This window comes from Pteropus medius, unplaced genomic scaffold (assembly GCF_902729225.1).
Source record: "Pteropus medius unplaced genomic scaffold, Ma_sr-lr_union100, whole genome shotgun sequence".
In the NCBI taxonomy this organism is placed as follows: domain Eukaryota; kingdom Metazoa; phylum Chordata; class Mammalia; order Chiroptera; family Pteropodidae; genus Pteropus; species Pteropus medius.
Genome location: NW_024347788.1, coordinates 13,675,910 through 13,694,395, shown reverse-complemented (window position 1 = coordinate 13,694,395; position 18,486 = coordinate 13,675,910). Strand labels below are relative to the sequence as shown.

At 61.5% G+C, this 18,486-nt stretch overlaps 1 protein-coding gene and 1 pseudogene across 1 annotated transcript in view; one reads left to right on the top strand and one right to left on the bottom strand.

Moving 5' to 3' along the window:
- DLGAP2 (DLG associated protein 2) overlaps positions 1-18,486 on the top strand; it is a 317,447-nt gene that overhangs the window by 219,402 nt on the left and 79,559 nt on the right. The gene's annotated exons all lie outside the window — the stretch shown is intronic.
- Positions 706-823, bottom strand: LOC120614529 (uncharacterized; annotated as a pseudogene).

Below are 18,486 nucleotides of genomic sequence, written 5' to 3'. Positions count from 1 at the left end.
TGCGGCAGCGCTGTCCCGCCCGTCCCCGCCCGTCCCCGCCCGTCCCCGCGTCCTCCTGCCTTTCTCCACGGCGTCCGTGCCCCGTCCCCCCAGCGCTCGGCGAGTCCCAGGGCCGTCCACGTGCAGGAAGGAGAGCTGGAGCGTGCGGCCCGGGGGCGCTCACAGCCCATGCGAGGTTCCACAGTGCTTGGAGAACGTGCTGGAAGGGCCGCCCGCCGTGGGCCCGGTGTCCGTCACGGGTTCCCAGAACAGGCGACGTGAGCCCAGGGCCACAGCGCCCTGGAGTGTTCGGTCAGGTGCTTTGTTTATAGACGTGGGCTGCGTTTCAGGCACTGTTTGTTCTGTTGAGTGACTGACAGAAACAAAAAGCCGTCCGCACCACGACCCTTGTTGTCACCGAGACGTGGTTGTGATTTTGCTTTTCTCTGTTTTGTCTCATTAGCAGCGTGTGAGTGACAAACGATTGAGACCCCACAGCGTTTATCCTTCCAGAATGACCTTGGAAGCAAAGCATTCCAACACAGCCGCCATGTGTCCTCCTCCCGACTTTGTGATCACGTGACCCCGAACTCAAGTTGTGCCCTGGGAAGTGAGCAGAGACGTGACGGACGCTTTGTGTGTGTGCACGAGGCAATCCTTGGTTGATCTGACAGATTGCAATGACTTTGTCAACTTACAGTTCTTTATTTTTTATTTTATTATTTCCGCCTACGGCACCCGGTCTTCCCAGGCGGTCTCCCATCCAAGTGCTAACCAGGCCCGACCTTGCTCGGCTTCCGAGCGCAGACGGATCGGGCGTGCTCAGGGTGGCGTGGCCGCAGGCTACGGACACTGTTTTAAAAGCGGGCATCCCCGTGGTCTCGGAACAGAAAGCAGAGTGGACTTGGAACCACGGTGCTGACACAGTCGACCTGACGGTTTTCCGGGTTCACGTGCGTCGCGTGTGGGGAGAGCCAGTGGCTGGTCGCGTCCGCGTCTGGGGCTGCAGAGCGTTGAGGGGAGACTTTTCCTGCGGACGGCTGCGATGCCCGGCCTCCTGCTCCCCTCGCCCTCGTGCGCCTTCTCACGGCACACGCCCGCCGCCCTCCGGCTCGGGTCACAGCCGCCCACGACATGGAGCTTCCCCTGGGAGGGGCCCCATCGGCCAGATGGCTGCTAGCGCGGGCCTTGAGCGTGCAGGCCGGCGCACCAGACGCCCGAGGTGGCTGGCAGCTGGCGGGGACGTGCCACTCCCACTTCAGACCCGGACGCCGAGCAGGGTCCACGCTGGGCGCCAGGGCCACCCCACAGCACGCCAGGTGCCGTCACCGCGTCAGCGATGGGGGGGACGCACGGTCCCTGGCTCTGCTTCTAAAACCGTTTCTGAAGTACAGTCACGTGCCACGTAACGCTGGGGACGTGTTCTGAGCAGCGTGTCGGTAGGCGATTTCCTTGCGTGACGTCACCGGACACGGGCTGTGTGGCGGGCCACCGTCCCCACGAGGCCCGCCGTCAACCACGCCGTCCTGGCGTGTGCCCGCACCGTCTGCTGTTTGGCTCCTGCCAATTTGCAGGGGACAGGCCGTCGGGGGGCAGCGCTGTGGCGCCTTTGCCATCATGGCGCCCAGCTTCTGGCGACCTGACCTCTGGCCCTCAGGTGGCTGTGCCCAGGACCCCGTGTCTGCACCCGCGTCTGCCGCAGGGTGAAGCTTTGGCTCCCAGTGGGGTGTGGTTGCCGGGGCGTCTGCCCGTGCGTGAACTCGGCGTCCACGGCGTTGTCGTGTCCGCCTGCTGTTCAGGGGCCCGGTGCCTCGTCCGTAGACGTGCGGCAGAGCAGGCCGCCGGGAACCAGCCTTTCAAATTGCCGAAGCTGTCGTGAGCGGGGGGTTCCTGCCGTCAGGCTTATCCCCCACATCGTCATGCATTCCACGGGGGTGAATTTCAGCGCATTATCCGTTACCAGATGAAAAAGTAAAGTGTCAAGTAAATGACGATAAGTGTGTAAAAGAAAAATAGCATGAAAAGGAAAATTAGGAAAACGAGGAGAGAACTAACCAGGTGTTGGTGCGAATCCAGCTTTCTCCCCGTGAACCCCGCTGCCTCTGCCGCCTTCACCGCAGATGGGGCGGGCGCGGTTTGCAGGGGGCGCATCACACGGGGGCCCCGGTCATCAGCAGCTCCACGGGGCTCTCCAGTCTGCAGCCAGGGCCTGCCCCTCCCTCGGCAGAGACCGAGGGGCCCACCCGTCCCCCGGCATCCCTGCCCGTGCGGGCCATGCCAGCGGCTGACACGTGGGCGGAGCGCAGCGGACTCCACAGGGACGCAGCAGTGCGGTTAGGCTGACACTGTCACAGGCCAGACAACGCCCCCCCCCCAGGCACGTGGCCTCTCACCTCAGAGCGTCTGAGTGGGAAACACGTTTCAGTGGACGGGGCAGTAGGGGAGCAGGGTGACGTTTGCTCGGAGAGGCTCAGGGACCACTGAGCAAAGTGCTCGGGTCCTGCCTGGCGGTGAGCTGGGAATCCCTGGTGACACTGAAGAGTGAGCCCCAGTGAGACAGGCCAGCCAGCGGTCAGCCGGGGATCCCAGCCTGGTGGGCCGTGTCCCCGCCGAGCCCCTTGACTGATTATCTGGAGCACCTGACCCAACGCTACCCCGACAAGCACGCCTGGCGTCGCCTTCAGCAGCACACGCAGAGCGATGGCGGTGTTCTCTGCTTTCTCACCTTCCGGAGCGGTTACTACGGAGTCGTGAAGCAGAAACGGGGCGGTGGACATCCCGACGCAAGAAGTGGCTGGAATTTCCTGATTCAGGGTCAGAGATAAGTTGAATGAATTGCTCCCTTCTCAGCTGGCACTTGCATTTAGTGTGATTGGGGCCGTCGAAACGCTAAGTCAGTTCGCGCGACCCAGTGCGCAGAGGGGGTCTGTGCCGAGCTAGGCGACCAGGGTCTCTAGACAGCTGTCATCCGGTGGAGACGCAAGAGCACGTGCACCCTGTAACCTCCACAGCGCGTTCGCCTGTGTCGCGAAGGTGCCAAAGACGCGTGGTTTCAGCTGTGAGAAGGGGTGACCCGGTGCGAGCATCAGCTGTTGGGGAGGCCTCTGAAGCAGGCGGGTGATGGACCCTAAGAGCAGAGGCTCAGGGCCCGTGGGGTCGAGGTGTGGGGGACTCGGGGGCTCAGACTGCACGCGGGTGGCCTGTCACACCGTGCTGCTGATTTTCCGTAGTGCCCCACGTGGGGCCGTGAGCCGTGGGAGCGTGAACGCAGCCCTGTGGGGCAGAAGCAGGCCTGGCTTCGCCGGCCCCCCCAGCGCTGTGTGGCTATGTGGGGGTCCGGCCACCACGGCCTGTGCTGTGGGCCGTGGGCACCTGTGGGCAGTCTCGGCTCGTCGATGCCACGGCACTCTGTGCGTCTGTCCCCGCATGGCTGTCTGGCAGAGCCCACTGGGCTGCTGGGGACCTTGGCCCAGCTCCCGAGTTCCCACCAGGGGCCAACATTGTGGTTGAGTGGACAGGGTGTGCCCGAGTCCCCGCAGAGAGCTGTTTCTGGAAGGCACTTCGTTGCTCTGGGTGGGCTTGTTGGGCAAGTTTGGAGATGGGCCTTCACCCCATCCACAAACCCTGTCTGCCCCCGGTGCCAGGCAGGTAGGCGGCCCGGCTGCGGGGAGGGGAGCTCCCCTGACTGTGCAAGTCAGGGGATTTCAGTCGTCACCGCCTGCCCGGTCCTGCGTGACCCGCGTCCCTCAGCCGCGTGCGTGGCGCAGGGAGCCGAGGCGGCTTTGCCCGGAGGGAGGGGAGGTTGACACGGTCGTCCAGGCCTGCTCTGCAGCTCCGACACGCAGACGGCCGGGCTGGTCCCCCAGGCCCCCGAGCGTGCACAGGTGCTTGGAGTGCACTGCAAAGTGTGCCGCCCTAAACCTGGACGCACCCCAAACCCTGGCCAAGAGGAGTGCTCCCTCCCAGAAGCTGGTTCTGATGAACCGGGGTCTGCGCCACGAGTCCTCTTACGAGGATTGTGTTGCATCCCCAGTGAGGCAGGCAGATTCTGTACTGGGGGTCAGGCTGGGGGACACGGGTGTGTGATGCCGACCCGGAAACTTCAGTTAATGTCCCCGAGCGCAACAGCTGAGTGCGGCCTGACTTCTGCCCCGTGTGCTCTTTGTGCCCCGTGCGCCCAGTGTGCTCCAGGCCTGTGCTCCATGTGCCCCATGTGCTCTGCGTACCCCAGGCCCGTGCCCCGTGTGCCCGTGGTTGGCCGGGCCTGTGCCCCCATGCCCTGCTGACGCGCTGACGCTCGTCCTGCTCCGGGAGACAGTTCGGACCTGAGCCACGCGGGAACCGTCCGTGCACGAAGGCCTTGTCCGCTGCAGTCACGGCTCCGGCACGGTCACGTCAGCTCGGCTGCCTCCGCCTCGTCTGTGTTCGTGTGACCTTCCTACGTTACGGAGAATGCGCTTGTCAATTACATTTTAACTTATTTGGAGCCGAGGTTATTTAAAATAGAGAACAGTCTTATCCTAAAGGCTAGTGTGCTGAGACGCATGCACACACACGCACACGCGTGAACACGCGAACACAATAGGTCCATATCTGCAGGGACACAAAACCTGAAATGAGTGTCTTTAAACTCATTTTCTAAAGCATTTTATTTGTTTATGTTTGTTTTAATCGTGGCCCAGCTCAATTAAAACTAAGCATCGCAAACCCACAGGCTGATGACAAGCAGAGGGGGCCACCGCTGCTCCTGATGGCATCTGCACCCTTCCTGCCCTGGGAGACCGTGCTAGGGACCTTCTGAGGCCCCTCCACCTACAGCAGTGACACCCGCCATGTGCTGCGTCGTGCTCAGTGTTTTGCACCTGTCTGATTTGCTTCTCTCTGCTTATTACTTGTTTTTACTATAATCAACATCACAGCAAAGTCACACCCGGTCTTTGAACCCTGAGAGCCACCTGATACAGCGCCGGGTCTCATGTCCTGAGTCACACAGATGCCGCTCAGCTGTTCCACATGTAACACCCGATCGTGATGCTAACGATGGGGGGAACCTGAGGACCGCGTGATCCTGGCCCCCCAGTCTGCATCAGGCGGCTGGACGCTCCGAGGGCAGCATGCCGACGGCACCTCCCAGCAGCGCTCGTGCAGCAGAGAGCCAGGCGGACGTCCAGCTCGTGGCAGAGAACCCGGAGAGACAGCAGACACGGTGGCAGGTCTGAGCCCCAGATGCCCGAGGGCCAGTCACGTGATGGTGGCCATCACCCGGGTATGAAGCAAATGCTCGCCAAGTGCTGCCCAGGTCCCAGGCCGGCCAGCTCCATTTGGGGACTGCAGCCTGGACAAGACAGGCCTTTGAATCTGGGGCGACGGAAAACAGCGGTGTGGCTGCCAAGCCCGCGTGGAGTCCAGGGCGTGGCTCACTCAGTCTCCCACGAGTGACTCGGCCGCAGTGCGAGCTCATCCTCCTGGCCAGCAAGGCTGCGATGGAGCCAGGGAACAGGCGACAGGTCCCGGCCTGGGCCTTGTGTGCAGCTGCATCTCAGGAACGCTCGCCCGACCCCCCGGCACTGTCCCCTGGGGCGGTGGTTCTTCAGTGCTGCCTCGTTTGGTTTATATAAGTCATATTTATTTTACATTCTGCTGAAAATAATGCGTCTTCGTGGTTTTCACGAGATGTAAACCTGTTCATTGCCGTCTGTTCATCCTCCTCGGTCGGCTCGTGCACGACTCTAGCTGTTGACCGTTAGAGTAGCAAGTGACCGTGTCTCTCATCACTTACGGAACTAGGCACCACGCTTGACCTGTGCCTATTCACTTCATTTAGATAGATTGCCGAATGGCGCACGTTCCACTATATAAATACGTAATAATGGTTTCTGAAGACCTGAAAAGATGCTCAGCCTTCTTAACGATCCAAGAAATATTTTTATGAAGTGGCAAAGGTCAAAGCATTTCTTAATGTGCTGCACTGGTGACGGCCTCAGACACCCCCTCCGCGACCAACACAGCCTCCTTGCCAGGATGTTGAAGGTGCAGAGGAGTGACAGGCAGGAACATGGCGGAGTAAGAAGCTTCGAGGGCTAGTCTACCCCAGAAACAAAAAACGCAGCCTTCGCGAAAGTGAAGTTTAGAAAGTCACTAAAAACACTACTGTAGCCAACCATCAAAGACAGCCAAACCAGGGAAGGCTTTCCAGAGTTACTATAGTTTCCAAGTGTTCGGTTTCCCCCCCAAAAAATCAAAAGACCTGAAAAGGAAGAAAGAGCTGCGGCTCGTTCGAAGCAGCGAAGACGGGAGGGGGTGGGTCAGGCCCGGGAGGAGCAGACGTCGCGCGCCCTGGACGAGGCTTTGACGACGCAGCTCCCACCGACCGCGGTGAGAGGGAGGGGCGCCCGTGGGAGCACGTGCCGGGCACGGGGCCCTGTCGCGGGCGGGGCGCAGTGCGGCCTCGTGGGCAAGGTCCCGCTCCCCCGGTCAGCGTGGCCGTGTGTCCTGTGCACTCCCCGAAACGCATTTGCAAAGGCCCGGGTCTCGGCTCTCGAGAGACCACTGCGTGGCGTGACGGTCCCCACCACTGAAGAAGCCGTCACAACTGAGCCGCCGGTGAAGCCACGGGGCCCAGCAGTCCCACAGCCGCACTTCAAATGCTCCGCGACCTGACAGCTGTTGCGTCTAACCACGTGTCTTCAGAGCGTGAAAAACCTTGTGAGCGGATTCAGTTCTGCCATGGTTTAGAAAAACGCGCTTTCCCGAGCCCACGTCGCATCGTGCGACTTCCCTCGAGCCAGGCCTGCTTCCCGCGCTTCAGCTGCGAGGGTCGAAGTCTGTTTCTGTCGACGTCCTGAAGCCATTGCTGCGTCACTGCGTCGGCATCTCACCGAGTCACCGACTCGAATGTCTTCCTGTCCCAGCTCACGCCCACACAGCGTCCTGAAGACGGCGTCACGCGCAGCACCGCCCTGCTCCGCGTCGGCGGCGGCCGGTCCGCCGGGTGCGTGAAGGGGGCCGTGTCTGCATCGGGCGCCGGGGTGCGTGAGGTGCGTGAAGGGAGATGTGTCTGCGTCGCCCGTGGGGGCCCAGCCACCCCCGCCACCTGCCCTTCCCAGACGCTGTCTCGTCGTGCTGGGCTCTCTGTCCGCCCTGCTGCCGCGGCCCTCCCCACATCTGCCGGGCGGGACCCGCTGCTCCGCCCCCACGGCACCGGGTCCTGTCAGTTCTTTCCCGCCCGGACCCCCTCCCCCCGCACAGCACACCGACCACCTCCGTTCAGACAGAGCCAAGACCACGTGACTTCACTTAGACGTGGAATCTGAGGAGAAAGATGAACAAGCAACAGTAAAAGGACGGATTTGGCTGCAAAAGGACACAGTTGGCTGCAGAACAAATTGAGAACTCAGACGAGTCCGCCCCTCGTAAATGAAATCGTGATAAAAATTCTGAACCTCCGCGTTTCTTAGAACGGGGGGGTGAAGAGAGCGTAACTAGTGAGGCGGAGAGGCTCGGGGTGGGGGCCGGTGCTCAGCCAGTGTCGTGACGCGTGTCGTCTTGATCCCAAGGAGCCGAGGTCAGCGTGAGGGAAACACTGCCGTTTTCTCGTGATCACAACTGGGAAGCATCAGACGAACGGCGAGGACAGCGAAGGTGCTTGAAGGACACAGTCGTGCGCGCACAGTGAGCGTGCGTTGTCTTCATCTTAATACACGATCGCTCCTGCTCCCCCCGCCCCCCGCATGCCGCTTGCCGGCAGTGTAGACGAGATGGCGTGGGGGTCTGGGTGTGGATGACAGGCGGGCGGCCTGCCGAGCTCCCACTGCCCGCTCCCTGCCCGGGCAGCTCACAGAACCGCCTCGTTCGCTTCGGAGTTCACTTCTGTGGAGCGGAGACCCTCACGCACGTCGTCCGCAGGCTGACCTGGTGTGTCCTAGCCGTGGCTGGCACCGGCACCCGTGCTGGCCGGCCACCACCGTGGTCATCATCCAGCCTCAGCACACACTTTTTGGTCGCCCGAGATGGTCCCCCCCACGCAGCCGTCGTGAGAACAGGTGGTTCTCTCTGCTTCTCCCTCCGTGTTCCACTGGGGCAGACAGGTTGTAAGGGCCAGTTGCCAAGATCAGATAATAGCTTTAAAAACTCTCATTGATTCGTTTTGCTTTCTCTATAAAAGCAGCTGCCAGATTTAATCTGAGAAGTCGCTTCTCCATTCAGGAAACGTGGTGAGCCTTCAGGAGGGGGGCGGGGGTAAAACATCGCTCAAAGAGTGAGAGTCACAGCCCATGGCCATTGTAGGGACACAATGCTGCTCCGACACTCGTTTTCATTGTCCCTTAAAGGTCCATGGGTCACACACTCTTGAAAGTGTCACTGAAATTATTGATGGAGGGGGGCGCAGAATAAGGCAGGGTCGTGGACGTGCTGGGCACTGAACGCGCGAAACTGTATCTCTTTACTTTTACTCCTGGGAATCAGAGCCATTTGCGTAAACTGTAAAACCGCGCGTCTGCCGTGTTCGGCGAGCGTGACTGCGGGGGGGAGGGTAGAACGCCCTGGCCAGGCAGCCCGAGAGCACGCCCCCCACCCTCGGAGCCGTCCGGGTTAGGCTGGGTTGTCTGGTCCAGTGCAGTGCTGGGACCCAGGGCCCTCGGGGCCCTGAGCATGGCAGGGGGTCTGGGGTGACATTCCAGATGTCATAGCAGCTTCGCCCAGGCAGCCAGCTCCTCGTCCACTGGGGCCATCCGTTCTCCCTGAGTGGGCTCGGCGCCCTGTGCTCACGCCACAGGGCCGTCGGAGTCACCGCTTGGTGGATCGGAACGGCGGGGGCTGTGTTGCCCGGTCAGCCAGGCTCTCGGGGTGAGGACGCACGGACACAGCACACCGGGGCGGCCTCCTGCGCACGCCAGATGGGCCCGCTCTGTTCTGCCGGCATCATAACGGCCGGGCCAGCGCTGTCTTCCAGACGGCCGTGGGCTGCTCAGCCACTTCTGACACAGGGACGCGGGCTCCTGGGACCTGTCCCTTGCTTAGCAGACGGGCTGACGCGGGGCCCGGCTGTGGAGCGGAGCCCCCGGTCTCCTCGTTAGCTCTGGGCTGCATCGAGCCACTCAGATTTGAGGACTGAGCATCCACTCAGCTCTGAGGCAAGATGGGCATAAGGACCCAAGATGTCCATGTGGGAGGTATGGGGGGGTGACGTGCGGTGGTGACCACCTCCGATGGTGACCGCAGAGTCCCCGCTGGCCTGCCGCCTGAGGACGCAGCTCGGGCGGAGCGCTGTTTCTCCGGGCTCCCAACGGACCTGCCGACGGGAGCAGGTGCTGTGCCCCCGGCCCCCGGCCCCAGCACTGTCGGGAGGGGCGTGCAGCTCACCCGTCAGAATGGGCGGCCTTGCCCATAGTGACAAAGAGGGCTGAGTTCAAGTATTCATTTTGTGCAGATGATTTGCCAAACCGTGGGCTGTTTTCCCACTTTAGAAGTTCTCGCCTCATCCTCAGAGGTCGCTGTCGCTGCCCACACTCTGCGGGCACAGGCGGCGCCGGTTCCGTGTGGACCGCGGTCTCGCTCTCTCGGGGGCCAGCTGTGGTGGTGGGGGGGGTTAGGGTCACAGCGGGCGGAAGCCTACAGATTCGGGACTCACACAGGCGTTGCCCCGAGTCCCAGCTCAGCAACACGATGGCCGTGCGCTTTGAGAGACCCTCTGCGCCCCTTCACGGCGTGGCGAGGGCACTGCCCGCTTCGTCCCCGAGGGTCAGACCCAAGACCAGTGGCTTCTCTGAGGCACCTTGCAAACCCTCCCTTAGCCGTTCAGGGTCCACGAAGGTGTCTCTACGGAGAATCGAAACTGCTGACCTCTTAATCTCACGACGGACAGAGCCGCGATCCCACCGCACACACGTAAGTGGCGACTCGCCCCTGGCGTTCGGCTCGGTCACTCTTTTTAAAGAGAATTAATTCTGTGGTGTTTTAGTGAAATTTGCCACGAAGGAGGAAATGAGAAATGTTTTGTTTAGGGCAGGAACAGGGCACTGAGCCCGAGGTGTTCTCCAAGGGTGGCATTTGCTCCGCTGCACGAGCTGCTTCGGAAAATCACTCGCGTGAGTCTGCAGTTTGGAGAAGGGACGGGCGGTGCCAGCTCAGTCACAGCCTCGTCGCTATGGGAACCAGAGTTCACAAACGTTTCCTGAGCAGACTCGAGCTGGAATTTGAATGGGGTCTGATTCCGATAACCTGGTATCGATTAATATTCCTTATTAGAAATACCACCATCTTCGTGGCCGGTGAACATAAACGTGAAGGTAGGAACATTTCCTTGAAATGTGGGTGGCCGTTTACAAACGTTCTTGGCTGTAAAGCAGTAACAGCTTCGGGTTAGTCTGGGTGCGAACATCAGGGAGAGCTGGGGATTCGTCGTCTGTGCTCAGCAGGAAACTTAGCGACGAGTGACAGTCTGCTGGGCAGAGCGCGTTTGGGCGCTGAGAGCTTTGGGAAGGGAGCACCGGCCACAGACTGCGCCGGAGGTCAGTGCAGTCGGGCCACGTGTGCCCGCCCCGCTGGGCGACCGTCCGAGAGAGCCTTGCCAGCGACCTAGGAGGCAGCGTGCTGCGACGTCTCCGGGGCCTCCCAGGACAGGCACAGCGTGTCCTCAGCCACTGTCCACCGTCGGACCCCGAGCCGCCCTCTTCCTCGTTTGCGGTTTAATGCGTCGCGACCACCCGGATGGGCAGGTGTGACCGCGTCACTCGTCCCAGAGAGGAAGCAACGTTCAGACGGCGGCGTCCCCCCTGCAGCATCGCATGACACGACACGGCAGAGCCGGGACCCAGGGGTCTTCGGTTCCAGGCCGCGCGTTCCAGCCGGGCGGGGATGTGGCGAGCAGCGTTTGTCCTGACGTCAGCCGCCGCTCACGCTCGGCACGCTCCAGCGCGTGCATACGGCCCAGCGGCCAGCGCCCCGGAGACCCACGCGTGTGAGGGGTCGTGTGAGGGGTCGTGTGAGGGGCCCCCGGGCTCCGGCTGCACCTGCTTCACGTGTCCGTTGCTGCCGATGCGCCTCAGCCCGGCTTTTAGGAAGACAGCAGACCGTTTCAGGGTTCCAGCATCCGCTCCGTGCAGAGCTGCGCCCCGTGCTTCACAGGCTCTAACTCTGAGCCCGAGGTGCCCCTGCCGCGGCTCTCGTTCCCGAGGGAGGGGGAAGCGTTAGCAGCGTCCCCCGGAGCGCAGTGCGTGGTGGCACAGCTGCAGCCGGGACCAGCCCTCCGGCTCCAGACTCACTTCAGAACCGCCTGTCACATCTCACTGCTTCGGGGGGTGGAATGTTGGATTTTACGTCTCTTAATTTAAAGAAGGCGAAGAGATGGTGGTCGCAGTCGGGGGAAGGGCCCTGGAAGAACTCCCGCCAAACGTCGGGTGACGAGGCGGTCCGCGTCGTGGCCGCATGGCGCCTGCTCGGCGTGCAGTCCCACTTCACGTCCTTCTGGATCCTCTGCCTTCAGGGACGTGGGCCTGAGCTTGGCCATGCGGCCGCAGCGAAGACAGTTTGTGCCCTGCGCGCTGCGTTCAAGCTTTTCAAAAGTCCGCGTGAGAACCAGCCAGACGGCACGTGCGCACGGTGGGCTCCGAATGGGCCACCCACCTGGCCCAGGTGCAGCAGGCGCTGGGGATCTCGATCCGGCAGAGAGGGAACGAGGAAAGGCTGAAAGACACTCGTTGTCACTGCAGCCACAGCACGCGGTGCATTTGCTGCGAGGATAGTTTAAGGCCAAACCGGAGAAAATGGCAGAAATGAAGAGACTGGGCCCTGGGAGACAGCCGCAGCCTGTCCCACTCCTCAAGTCCTCGCACCGTCCACTCCGTCGGCAGCAGGAGGGGACCGCGCCAGCTGGCCGAGGAGCCGGGGTCGTAGCCCGGGTCGGCATGCTCGGCGCTGCCTGTCGCACAGACTCGGACAGCCACGCGGGTCAGCACGTGTTTGAAACGGCCGCCTTGCTGCACAGGTTGGAGGAGAAGCTCCTGAAACGTCTCATAAAACAAATGCGTGTCAGAGCGGCAGGACCACACTATCAGCCACGATTTTCTACCCGATGGTTGGGGCGTATGTAGAGAAATGAAGCGTACAGGGGTTTCAGTTTAAGGTGGGAAAGCCACTAAGAGGGGAATTCTACACAGAAATAAAATCCGAGAACGAAACTCAAGCCCAAAGAGAGGCAGCTTGAGGGAGTGACGTCTGTGAGACGAGACGCGGCGACGTGGTGGACGCGCAGGCTCTGCTGACGGGCATGGCGCTTTCCTGAGTCCAGGGCCGCAGTTACGGGGGCACTGCTCACACCGTCCTGTGAAAACCCCGCCCTTCCGTGTGTGCTTGGTGAAGAGCACAGATGTCTTCACGCCTCGGGTTTAGTGAAGCGTCTGCTACTGGAGATCGATTGACTTAATTTAAGGCTTCATGTAAAGTGAAACTCAAGTTTGGCGCCACAGATGCAGCTGAAATTTCTTTTCCAAGTTTATAGCACAGAGCGCAGGCGAGCTTGCGCCAACGTCACGGTTTCCACGGGGAAGCGTCCACGTGCCAAACTGGAGGTGCTGGGTGGACGTGTGGCCCCTTCTCAGCGTGCCAGTCAGGTGACTTGTCAACACACGCGCGCATATCCACACGCACACGCGTGTGCACGCACGCGCACACGTTGCGTCCCCGGGCGGGGCTTTCCCTGGCATGGCTGGAACGTGAGCTGTCCCCGAGGCCGGAGAGCCTGTCTGCGGGCGGCTTCGTGAGGCGGGGACGTCCTGCGGTGCTCGTTATCTTAAGAGTCTCGTTTGTTCACATTTAGGGAAACAAGCCGTGGACGTCCCCTCGGTCTTAGATGAAGTGTTGTTCAGCCGTCTGTGTAGATGGAGCCCATCGCACACAAACAGCAGGGACTTGACTCCAGCAGAATCGAAATCCTTCATTTTAAGGACCCGAGAACAAGTGTATCATCTTTGCTTTTTAAATGTGACGTCAGAAATAGCAGAGATGGAGGGAGCCGGTGACAGAGGAAGCAGGGTCCCCAACACGGACAGCAGGAGCGGCAGGGGTGTCCTCGCTTGTGCCCTTGAGTGGCCGACTGCGGGGCGCTCGGCGGTGGTGCTGGGTCCGCGCAGCGGGAGGCGCCAGGGACCTTGGCAGACGGGCTCGCCCAGAGCTGAGCCGAGACTTAGGGTCTCTGCGCGTTGGGCGTCACTCCCGTCCACGAGCCGAGAAGCAGGATCAGCTTGGCCAGGGGTGTCGCCGAGATGCCCGCGGTGGGTTCCGACAGCTACCGCAGAGCTCTCGTGAGCCCGTGCGTGAGGCAGAGCCCACGGTACGCCCCGGGGCGCACCCTGTCTCGGTCGTTCTGCGAGAGAAAGACGCCGCAGCTGCCTGGGCCGGGCGCTCATCCAGTGTGGACCCCCGAGAAACGAGGGCCCTTGCAGCCGCCACGACAGCTCACCCTCCCTCCCCCGCTTCCTGTCAGCGTCTGTGCCCGCGCGTGCCGCAGCCGAGTCACCGCCGCTGTCCCGTTTGCCGAGTTAGGCAGATTGCAGCGCAGGCTCGCCTGCCGGCACGTGGCCAAGCCTTCTTGTCCAGAAGCCCCGCGTCGTTTTCAGTGTCACCTGTCCCCACGGGGGTGTCACGGACGGGCTGCATGCCCTCCACGTGGCGGCTGGCGTTCACCAGACCAGGGCGTTTATCAGAAACAGAATGGGACGTTGACGCGGAGTGGGGGCCCCTGGTGTTGGGCTCGTTAGCCCGGGTGAGACAGGAGTGAGGACATGTGTGCTCTCGGCGCGGGCACACGTGAGCTAGGACCTCCCCTCACAGGCAGGCGCCACGCGTGACGCTCACGGAGGCCGGGCTGCGGGTCTCGAGCGTTTGATCAGAGTGGCTGAGGTGGGACATGGGGGGTCAGCGGCGGTTCTGGGGGGTGCAGAGGTCGGAGGCAGGCGATGCCAGCATCCATTCAGGGCACTTCCTGCGGATTCTGAGCCGCACGCCGGAAGCCGGTCCAAGGCCAGGCCGCGTCGGTGGTGCTCACCGTGTGGCCCTCGGACCAGCAGCTCTAGCCTCGCCACGGCCGTCTCAGAAGGGCAGGTCGAACCCCCGCCCACCTGCTGCAGCCGAGCTCGGGGATCTGCGGACGGTCACCCGCCGCGGCCTGAGCTCAGGCATGGGCAGGGTGACACCACATCAATGAGACTGGAGCGGGGGAGACAAGCCCCTTGTCAGTTACCGTGTGGGGGAGGCCATCCTTGCGTTTCCTGTGGGCCCCGGTGGGACTGAGCCCCACTGGGCTGTGCCGGGGCCTGTCTCATTCCTCCACGATGCGAGTCACCAAGCCGAGTGCCACCAAGCCGAGTGCGTGCCGGCGTGGGTGCCTGTGACGGCTCTGCGTCTGTGCTCTGTGCCACCCACGAGCTCAGCGCATAATTGTGGGCACCAGTCACCTCCAGACTGCACTTGGTGCCGTCTCATGGACATGTCTTGGGGTCTCGTGACAGAAACAGGAATAAACCAGCTGCACCGGGGCCCTGCCCCACCCCGCTGCGGGGCCATCCGGGGCTGGGAGGGAGCAGAGTGCCGTGGTCAGTGCTCACGTCCACGGGGTCGGGAGGGGCAGCAATGAGAATTCGCTGTTGTCAGCAAGTCTCACGTGGAACGTGCGACTGCACAGCCACAAACGCTTTTGGAACAGAAGCCTCTCCCAGGCCTTCGGCGTCCACCAGCCGTGAAGCTCCGGGCCAGAGCCTTTAAAAAAACAAAACCCCCATTAGACAGTTCACTTTGATTTCAGTCTCTATGGAAACTGGGTATTCAGATTTGTTAGGATATTTTTGTCTTTGGAGTTTTGCGTGTCTTGGAATCGGAGCACGTGTACAGACAAAAAGCCTGGCATCCCGTGGGGTCTGTGGGGCATGGGCGGCAGGCTCAGGTGGCCGCGACGGTCTCCGGAGAAGCAGAACCCAAAGTGGCCTCTGTGGAGTGGAGAATCCGAGGGTGGCTAAACAACGGAGTCCGTAGACGTGGACGAGTCTGACGCTCACTGCCCTGGAGGGCGTGGGGTCCCCTTCACAAGCCAGCGTCAGCCTGCGCATGTGGGTGTGCGTGTGTGCACGTGTGCATGTACACGCACGTCGTGTGTGTGTGCATGGGTGTATGTGCGTCCATATGTGTGCACATGTGCATGTGTGTCAGTGTGTGCATGTATGTGTGTGCGCATGCGTGCATTGTGTGTATGCTCGCGTCCACGTGTTGATGTGTGTGCGCATCTGCGTGTGTGTGCATCTGTGTGTGTGTCAGTGTGTGGCGTGTGCGTGCGTGTGTGCATATGTGCGTGCACATACATGCATTGTGTGTCATCCCGCGTGTTGGTGTGTCTGCATATGTGCATCTGTGTGTCGAGGTGTGTGGTGCGATAGTGTGCATGTGTGTGTGCACATGCATGCATTGTGTGTGTGTGTCCATGTGTGTTGATGAGTGTGCGCGTCTCCATATGTGTGCGCATCTGCGTGTGTGTGTGCGTGAGCGTGCGCATGTCAGCAGAGACACTTCCACCATGGTGTCATGTTCGGCCCCGCGGCTGCCCCCTTCCCGCGCGTCCCGCAGGGTGCCTCAGGCTTGAGGGAGGCTTTCCTTCCTGTGCACACTTTTAGGGAGTTTAGTCTGTAATGAAAGCCCCTCTTCAGGGTGTTTGAAGGCCAGCGCTCTCCTGCCTTCCAAGGCCGAAGCCCTCTGTGGAGCTGCCGGGCGGTGGCGGGCGGGTCTGGGCAGCAGGAAGGTGTCGCTGGCCGCGTGCTGGCGGGAAGCGGCTGGGAAGCGCGCCTGCGCAGTAGCGGGTGGCTGGGCGCTTGCTCAGGTCTTTGTTTCGAGGACACAGATCTTCCTCAAGTGGCGCACGCACGTCCGCGCCCCGCTGCCGGGCCGGGCAGGAAACGTCCCCGGATGTGCCCTGTGCTCTTCTCTTGTCACTTTTTCTCTGTGTGTCCCAGTCGGGGTCGGCGAGTTTTCTCTTCTGTGACCCAGAGCTCGGGGCAGCATGCTCGTCCTGGGAAGGGCAGGGCAGACGGCGCTGAGACCCTGCTGGGCTCGGTCTGGAGCCGCCTCCCGCGTGTCCCAGCACTGGCACGGGTGCCACCTCCCCCAGCCGCCCCATGTGCTCGCAGGCGCAGGGCCTCCAAGACCCCTTTCTGCTCTGGGCCGTGCTGAGAGGCCACAGCACCGCAGAGCTGCAGCCGCCCCACTGCGGGGCCCCTGGCCGCCCGCCTGCAGCTCGGTGAAGCGCAGCCACCAGTGAGAACTCAGCTGAACCCGGAGTCTGGGGAGGGGTGTGTGAGGAAGGCAGCCTGAGTGTGCAAGAGCAGCCTGGCCGTACGTGCACACGCACCGCCAGGGCCTGGCTTCCGAGGCGAGCAGAGGTGCCGCCCTGAGGGCCGTCTGCCTGCAGTGACACCATGTCCCTGCTCTGTACGTGCCCTGGCGCCCGGCCAGGTCAGAGGCAGGTGGGTTGTCCCACGTCCTGGGGGACTGACTTAGCCGGTGGTCCGGAGGCTGAGTGCTGGGGAGCAGGGACCCAGAGCCACCTGGCACCAGGCCCAGTGTGCACACGCCGGTTTGCACAGCCTGTGCCAAGTCCACGCCACAGGTGGCAGAGATGCTGCAGCTGGAGAAGCAGACGTGTGCCCATCGGGCCCCAGGCCTGCCCTTGTCTGTCAGGACCCACATTTGGGGGAGAGGACTGAAAACAAGGACAGGCCGAACCAAGCTGCCATTTGTCCTGGTCCCACTGGCGCCTGTTACGGGGGCCAAGGAGTTAGATGCTGCAGCCTGCTCAGGGCCTTCCCCGGACACGCTCGTGTCCCTCCGCCCGGGCCCCTGCCGCCACCGCCCTTCCTCCAAGGGACACAGAAACCCATTCCTTCCTGCCTTAAATATCACCTCCTCAGAGAAGCACCTCTTGACCCTTGGCCTGATGTGACTAAGTCAGTGTGCACAACACACTACACGCCCTTGAGTGAAACTCGCCAACTCACGGCCCCTGCCTGGGTGCAGGCCTGCCAGGGAGACCACAGCGCCCGTGGGGGTCTGTCCCTTCTCCGTCTTGCCCGCCGTGTAGCGACGGGGGCTCACTGAGGGGTCAGCCTGCGCCCAGAGCCGTCGCGGGTCAGGCGCGCTGAGGAGAGCCCATGCGCCGGGCTGGACGTGGCCCACGCCGCCTGGCCCAGTTCACGCCCAGGGACCCGCAGCCAATGGGCATGTAGGGTTTTTGATGGCTCTTCCAGGGCGTTTCATCTGGAAGTGACCTTGACAGCGTTGGGATGACGCCCTTCGTCAGGCAGCGGTGGGTTCTTCCGGCCGCTGACCACGAGGCGGCTGCAGGAGCGTGTCTGCCCCACCCCCAGCTCTCGGCACTGCGGCCGTGTCACCCTCTCCCGGAGCCTGAAGGCGCCTGCCTCGCCGAGTGACGGTGTGGGCGCCCGGCAAAGCGCTTTCGGGCCGTCGCATAGCTGTTCAGAATCGCTTCGGTGTGTTTTGTTGTTTGCAAATAAAAGACTCTTGGGATTGTCACAATGTAGTCTCAAATGACCAATTTAATTAAAAGTAATTTTAAAAAATTATTACCAAAAGTGTCATTTTTTTGCAGCAAATCTTTTAATTAAAAAAAAAAAAGTGGCATCTAAGAAACGCAAAGCACGTTCGTGTAGAGTGAAACTGGCAGTCGACGAATTGTCTGGAACGCTCGTGTGTAAGAATTGCCACGTTTCGAGCACTTGTGCCCTTGACCCAGCCGGCTGTGGCTTAGCAAGGGCAGCGGCGATGACGGTCACTGCGCAGAGCTGAGGCCACCTCCGCGGGGCCTGGGACGTTGGCACACAGCAGCGGGTGGCGGAGGTGGCACCGCCCCTCCCCCGACTTCCTGCCCTCACGGCCTCCGCCTCAGCGGCACGGTAAAAGACTCCCGTTTTGGGGCAAATTGTAACGTTTTTAAGCGTATTCAAGTAGGATGACAGGTTGGACATTTTTCTGTATTTTCGTCCCATTTTATTGTTTTGCTTATTTACGTTTTTTAAAGTAGACCTAAATCTGAGTTATAGTCACACACCACGTGAACGGGCATCGATCGGCGCCCGTGAGGACAGTGCGGAGAAGCAGAGCCACACGTCTGTGCCGCTGCCGTGCGAGGCCTTCCCGGGAGGCCGGGGCCCCAGACGCGCGTGGGAGCCGTGTGTCCCCGCCCGGCAGTCTGCAGCCTGTCACCAGAAACACAGGTTTGTACCCTTAATTAGCGGCTTAAAGACCTGTTCTGAATGCTGATAGGACAAGCCGATGGCACCAAATCAAAGCTTCGAAGCTGATGAGACAGATGGTTCCCTGCAAATACGGCTCCAACCAGCTTCATTCTGAAACACGGTGTCTGGTGTTCACGAAAAATGGCACTTTCTTCATGTCCGTCTCTTGCCTCCTTCCTCCACCATGGTGTCCACTCCGTGGTGAGCAGCTGGG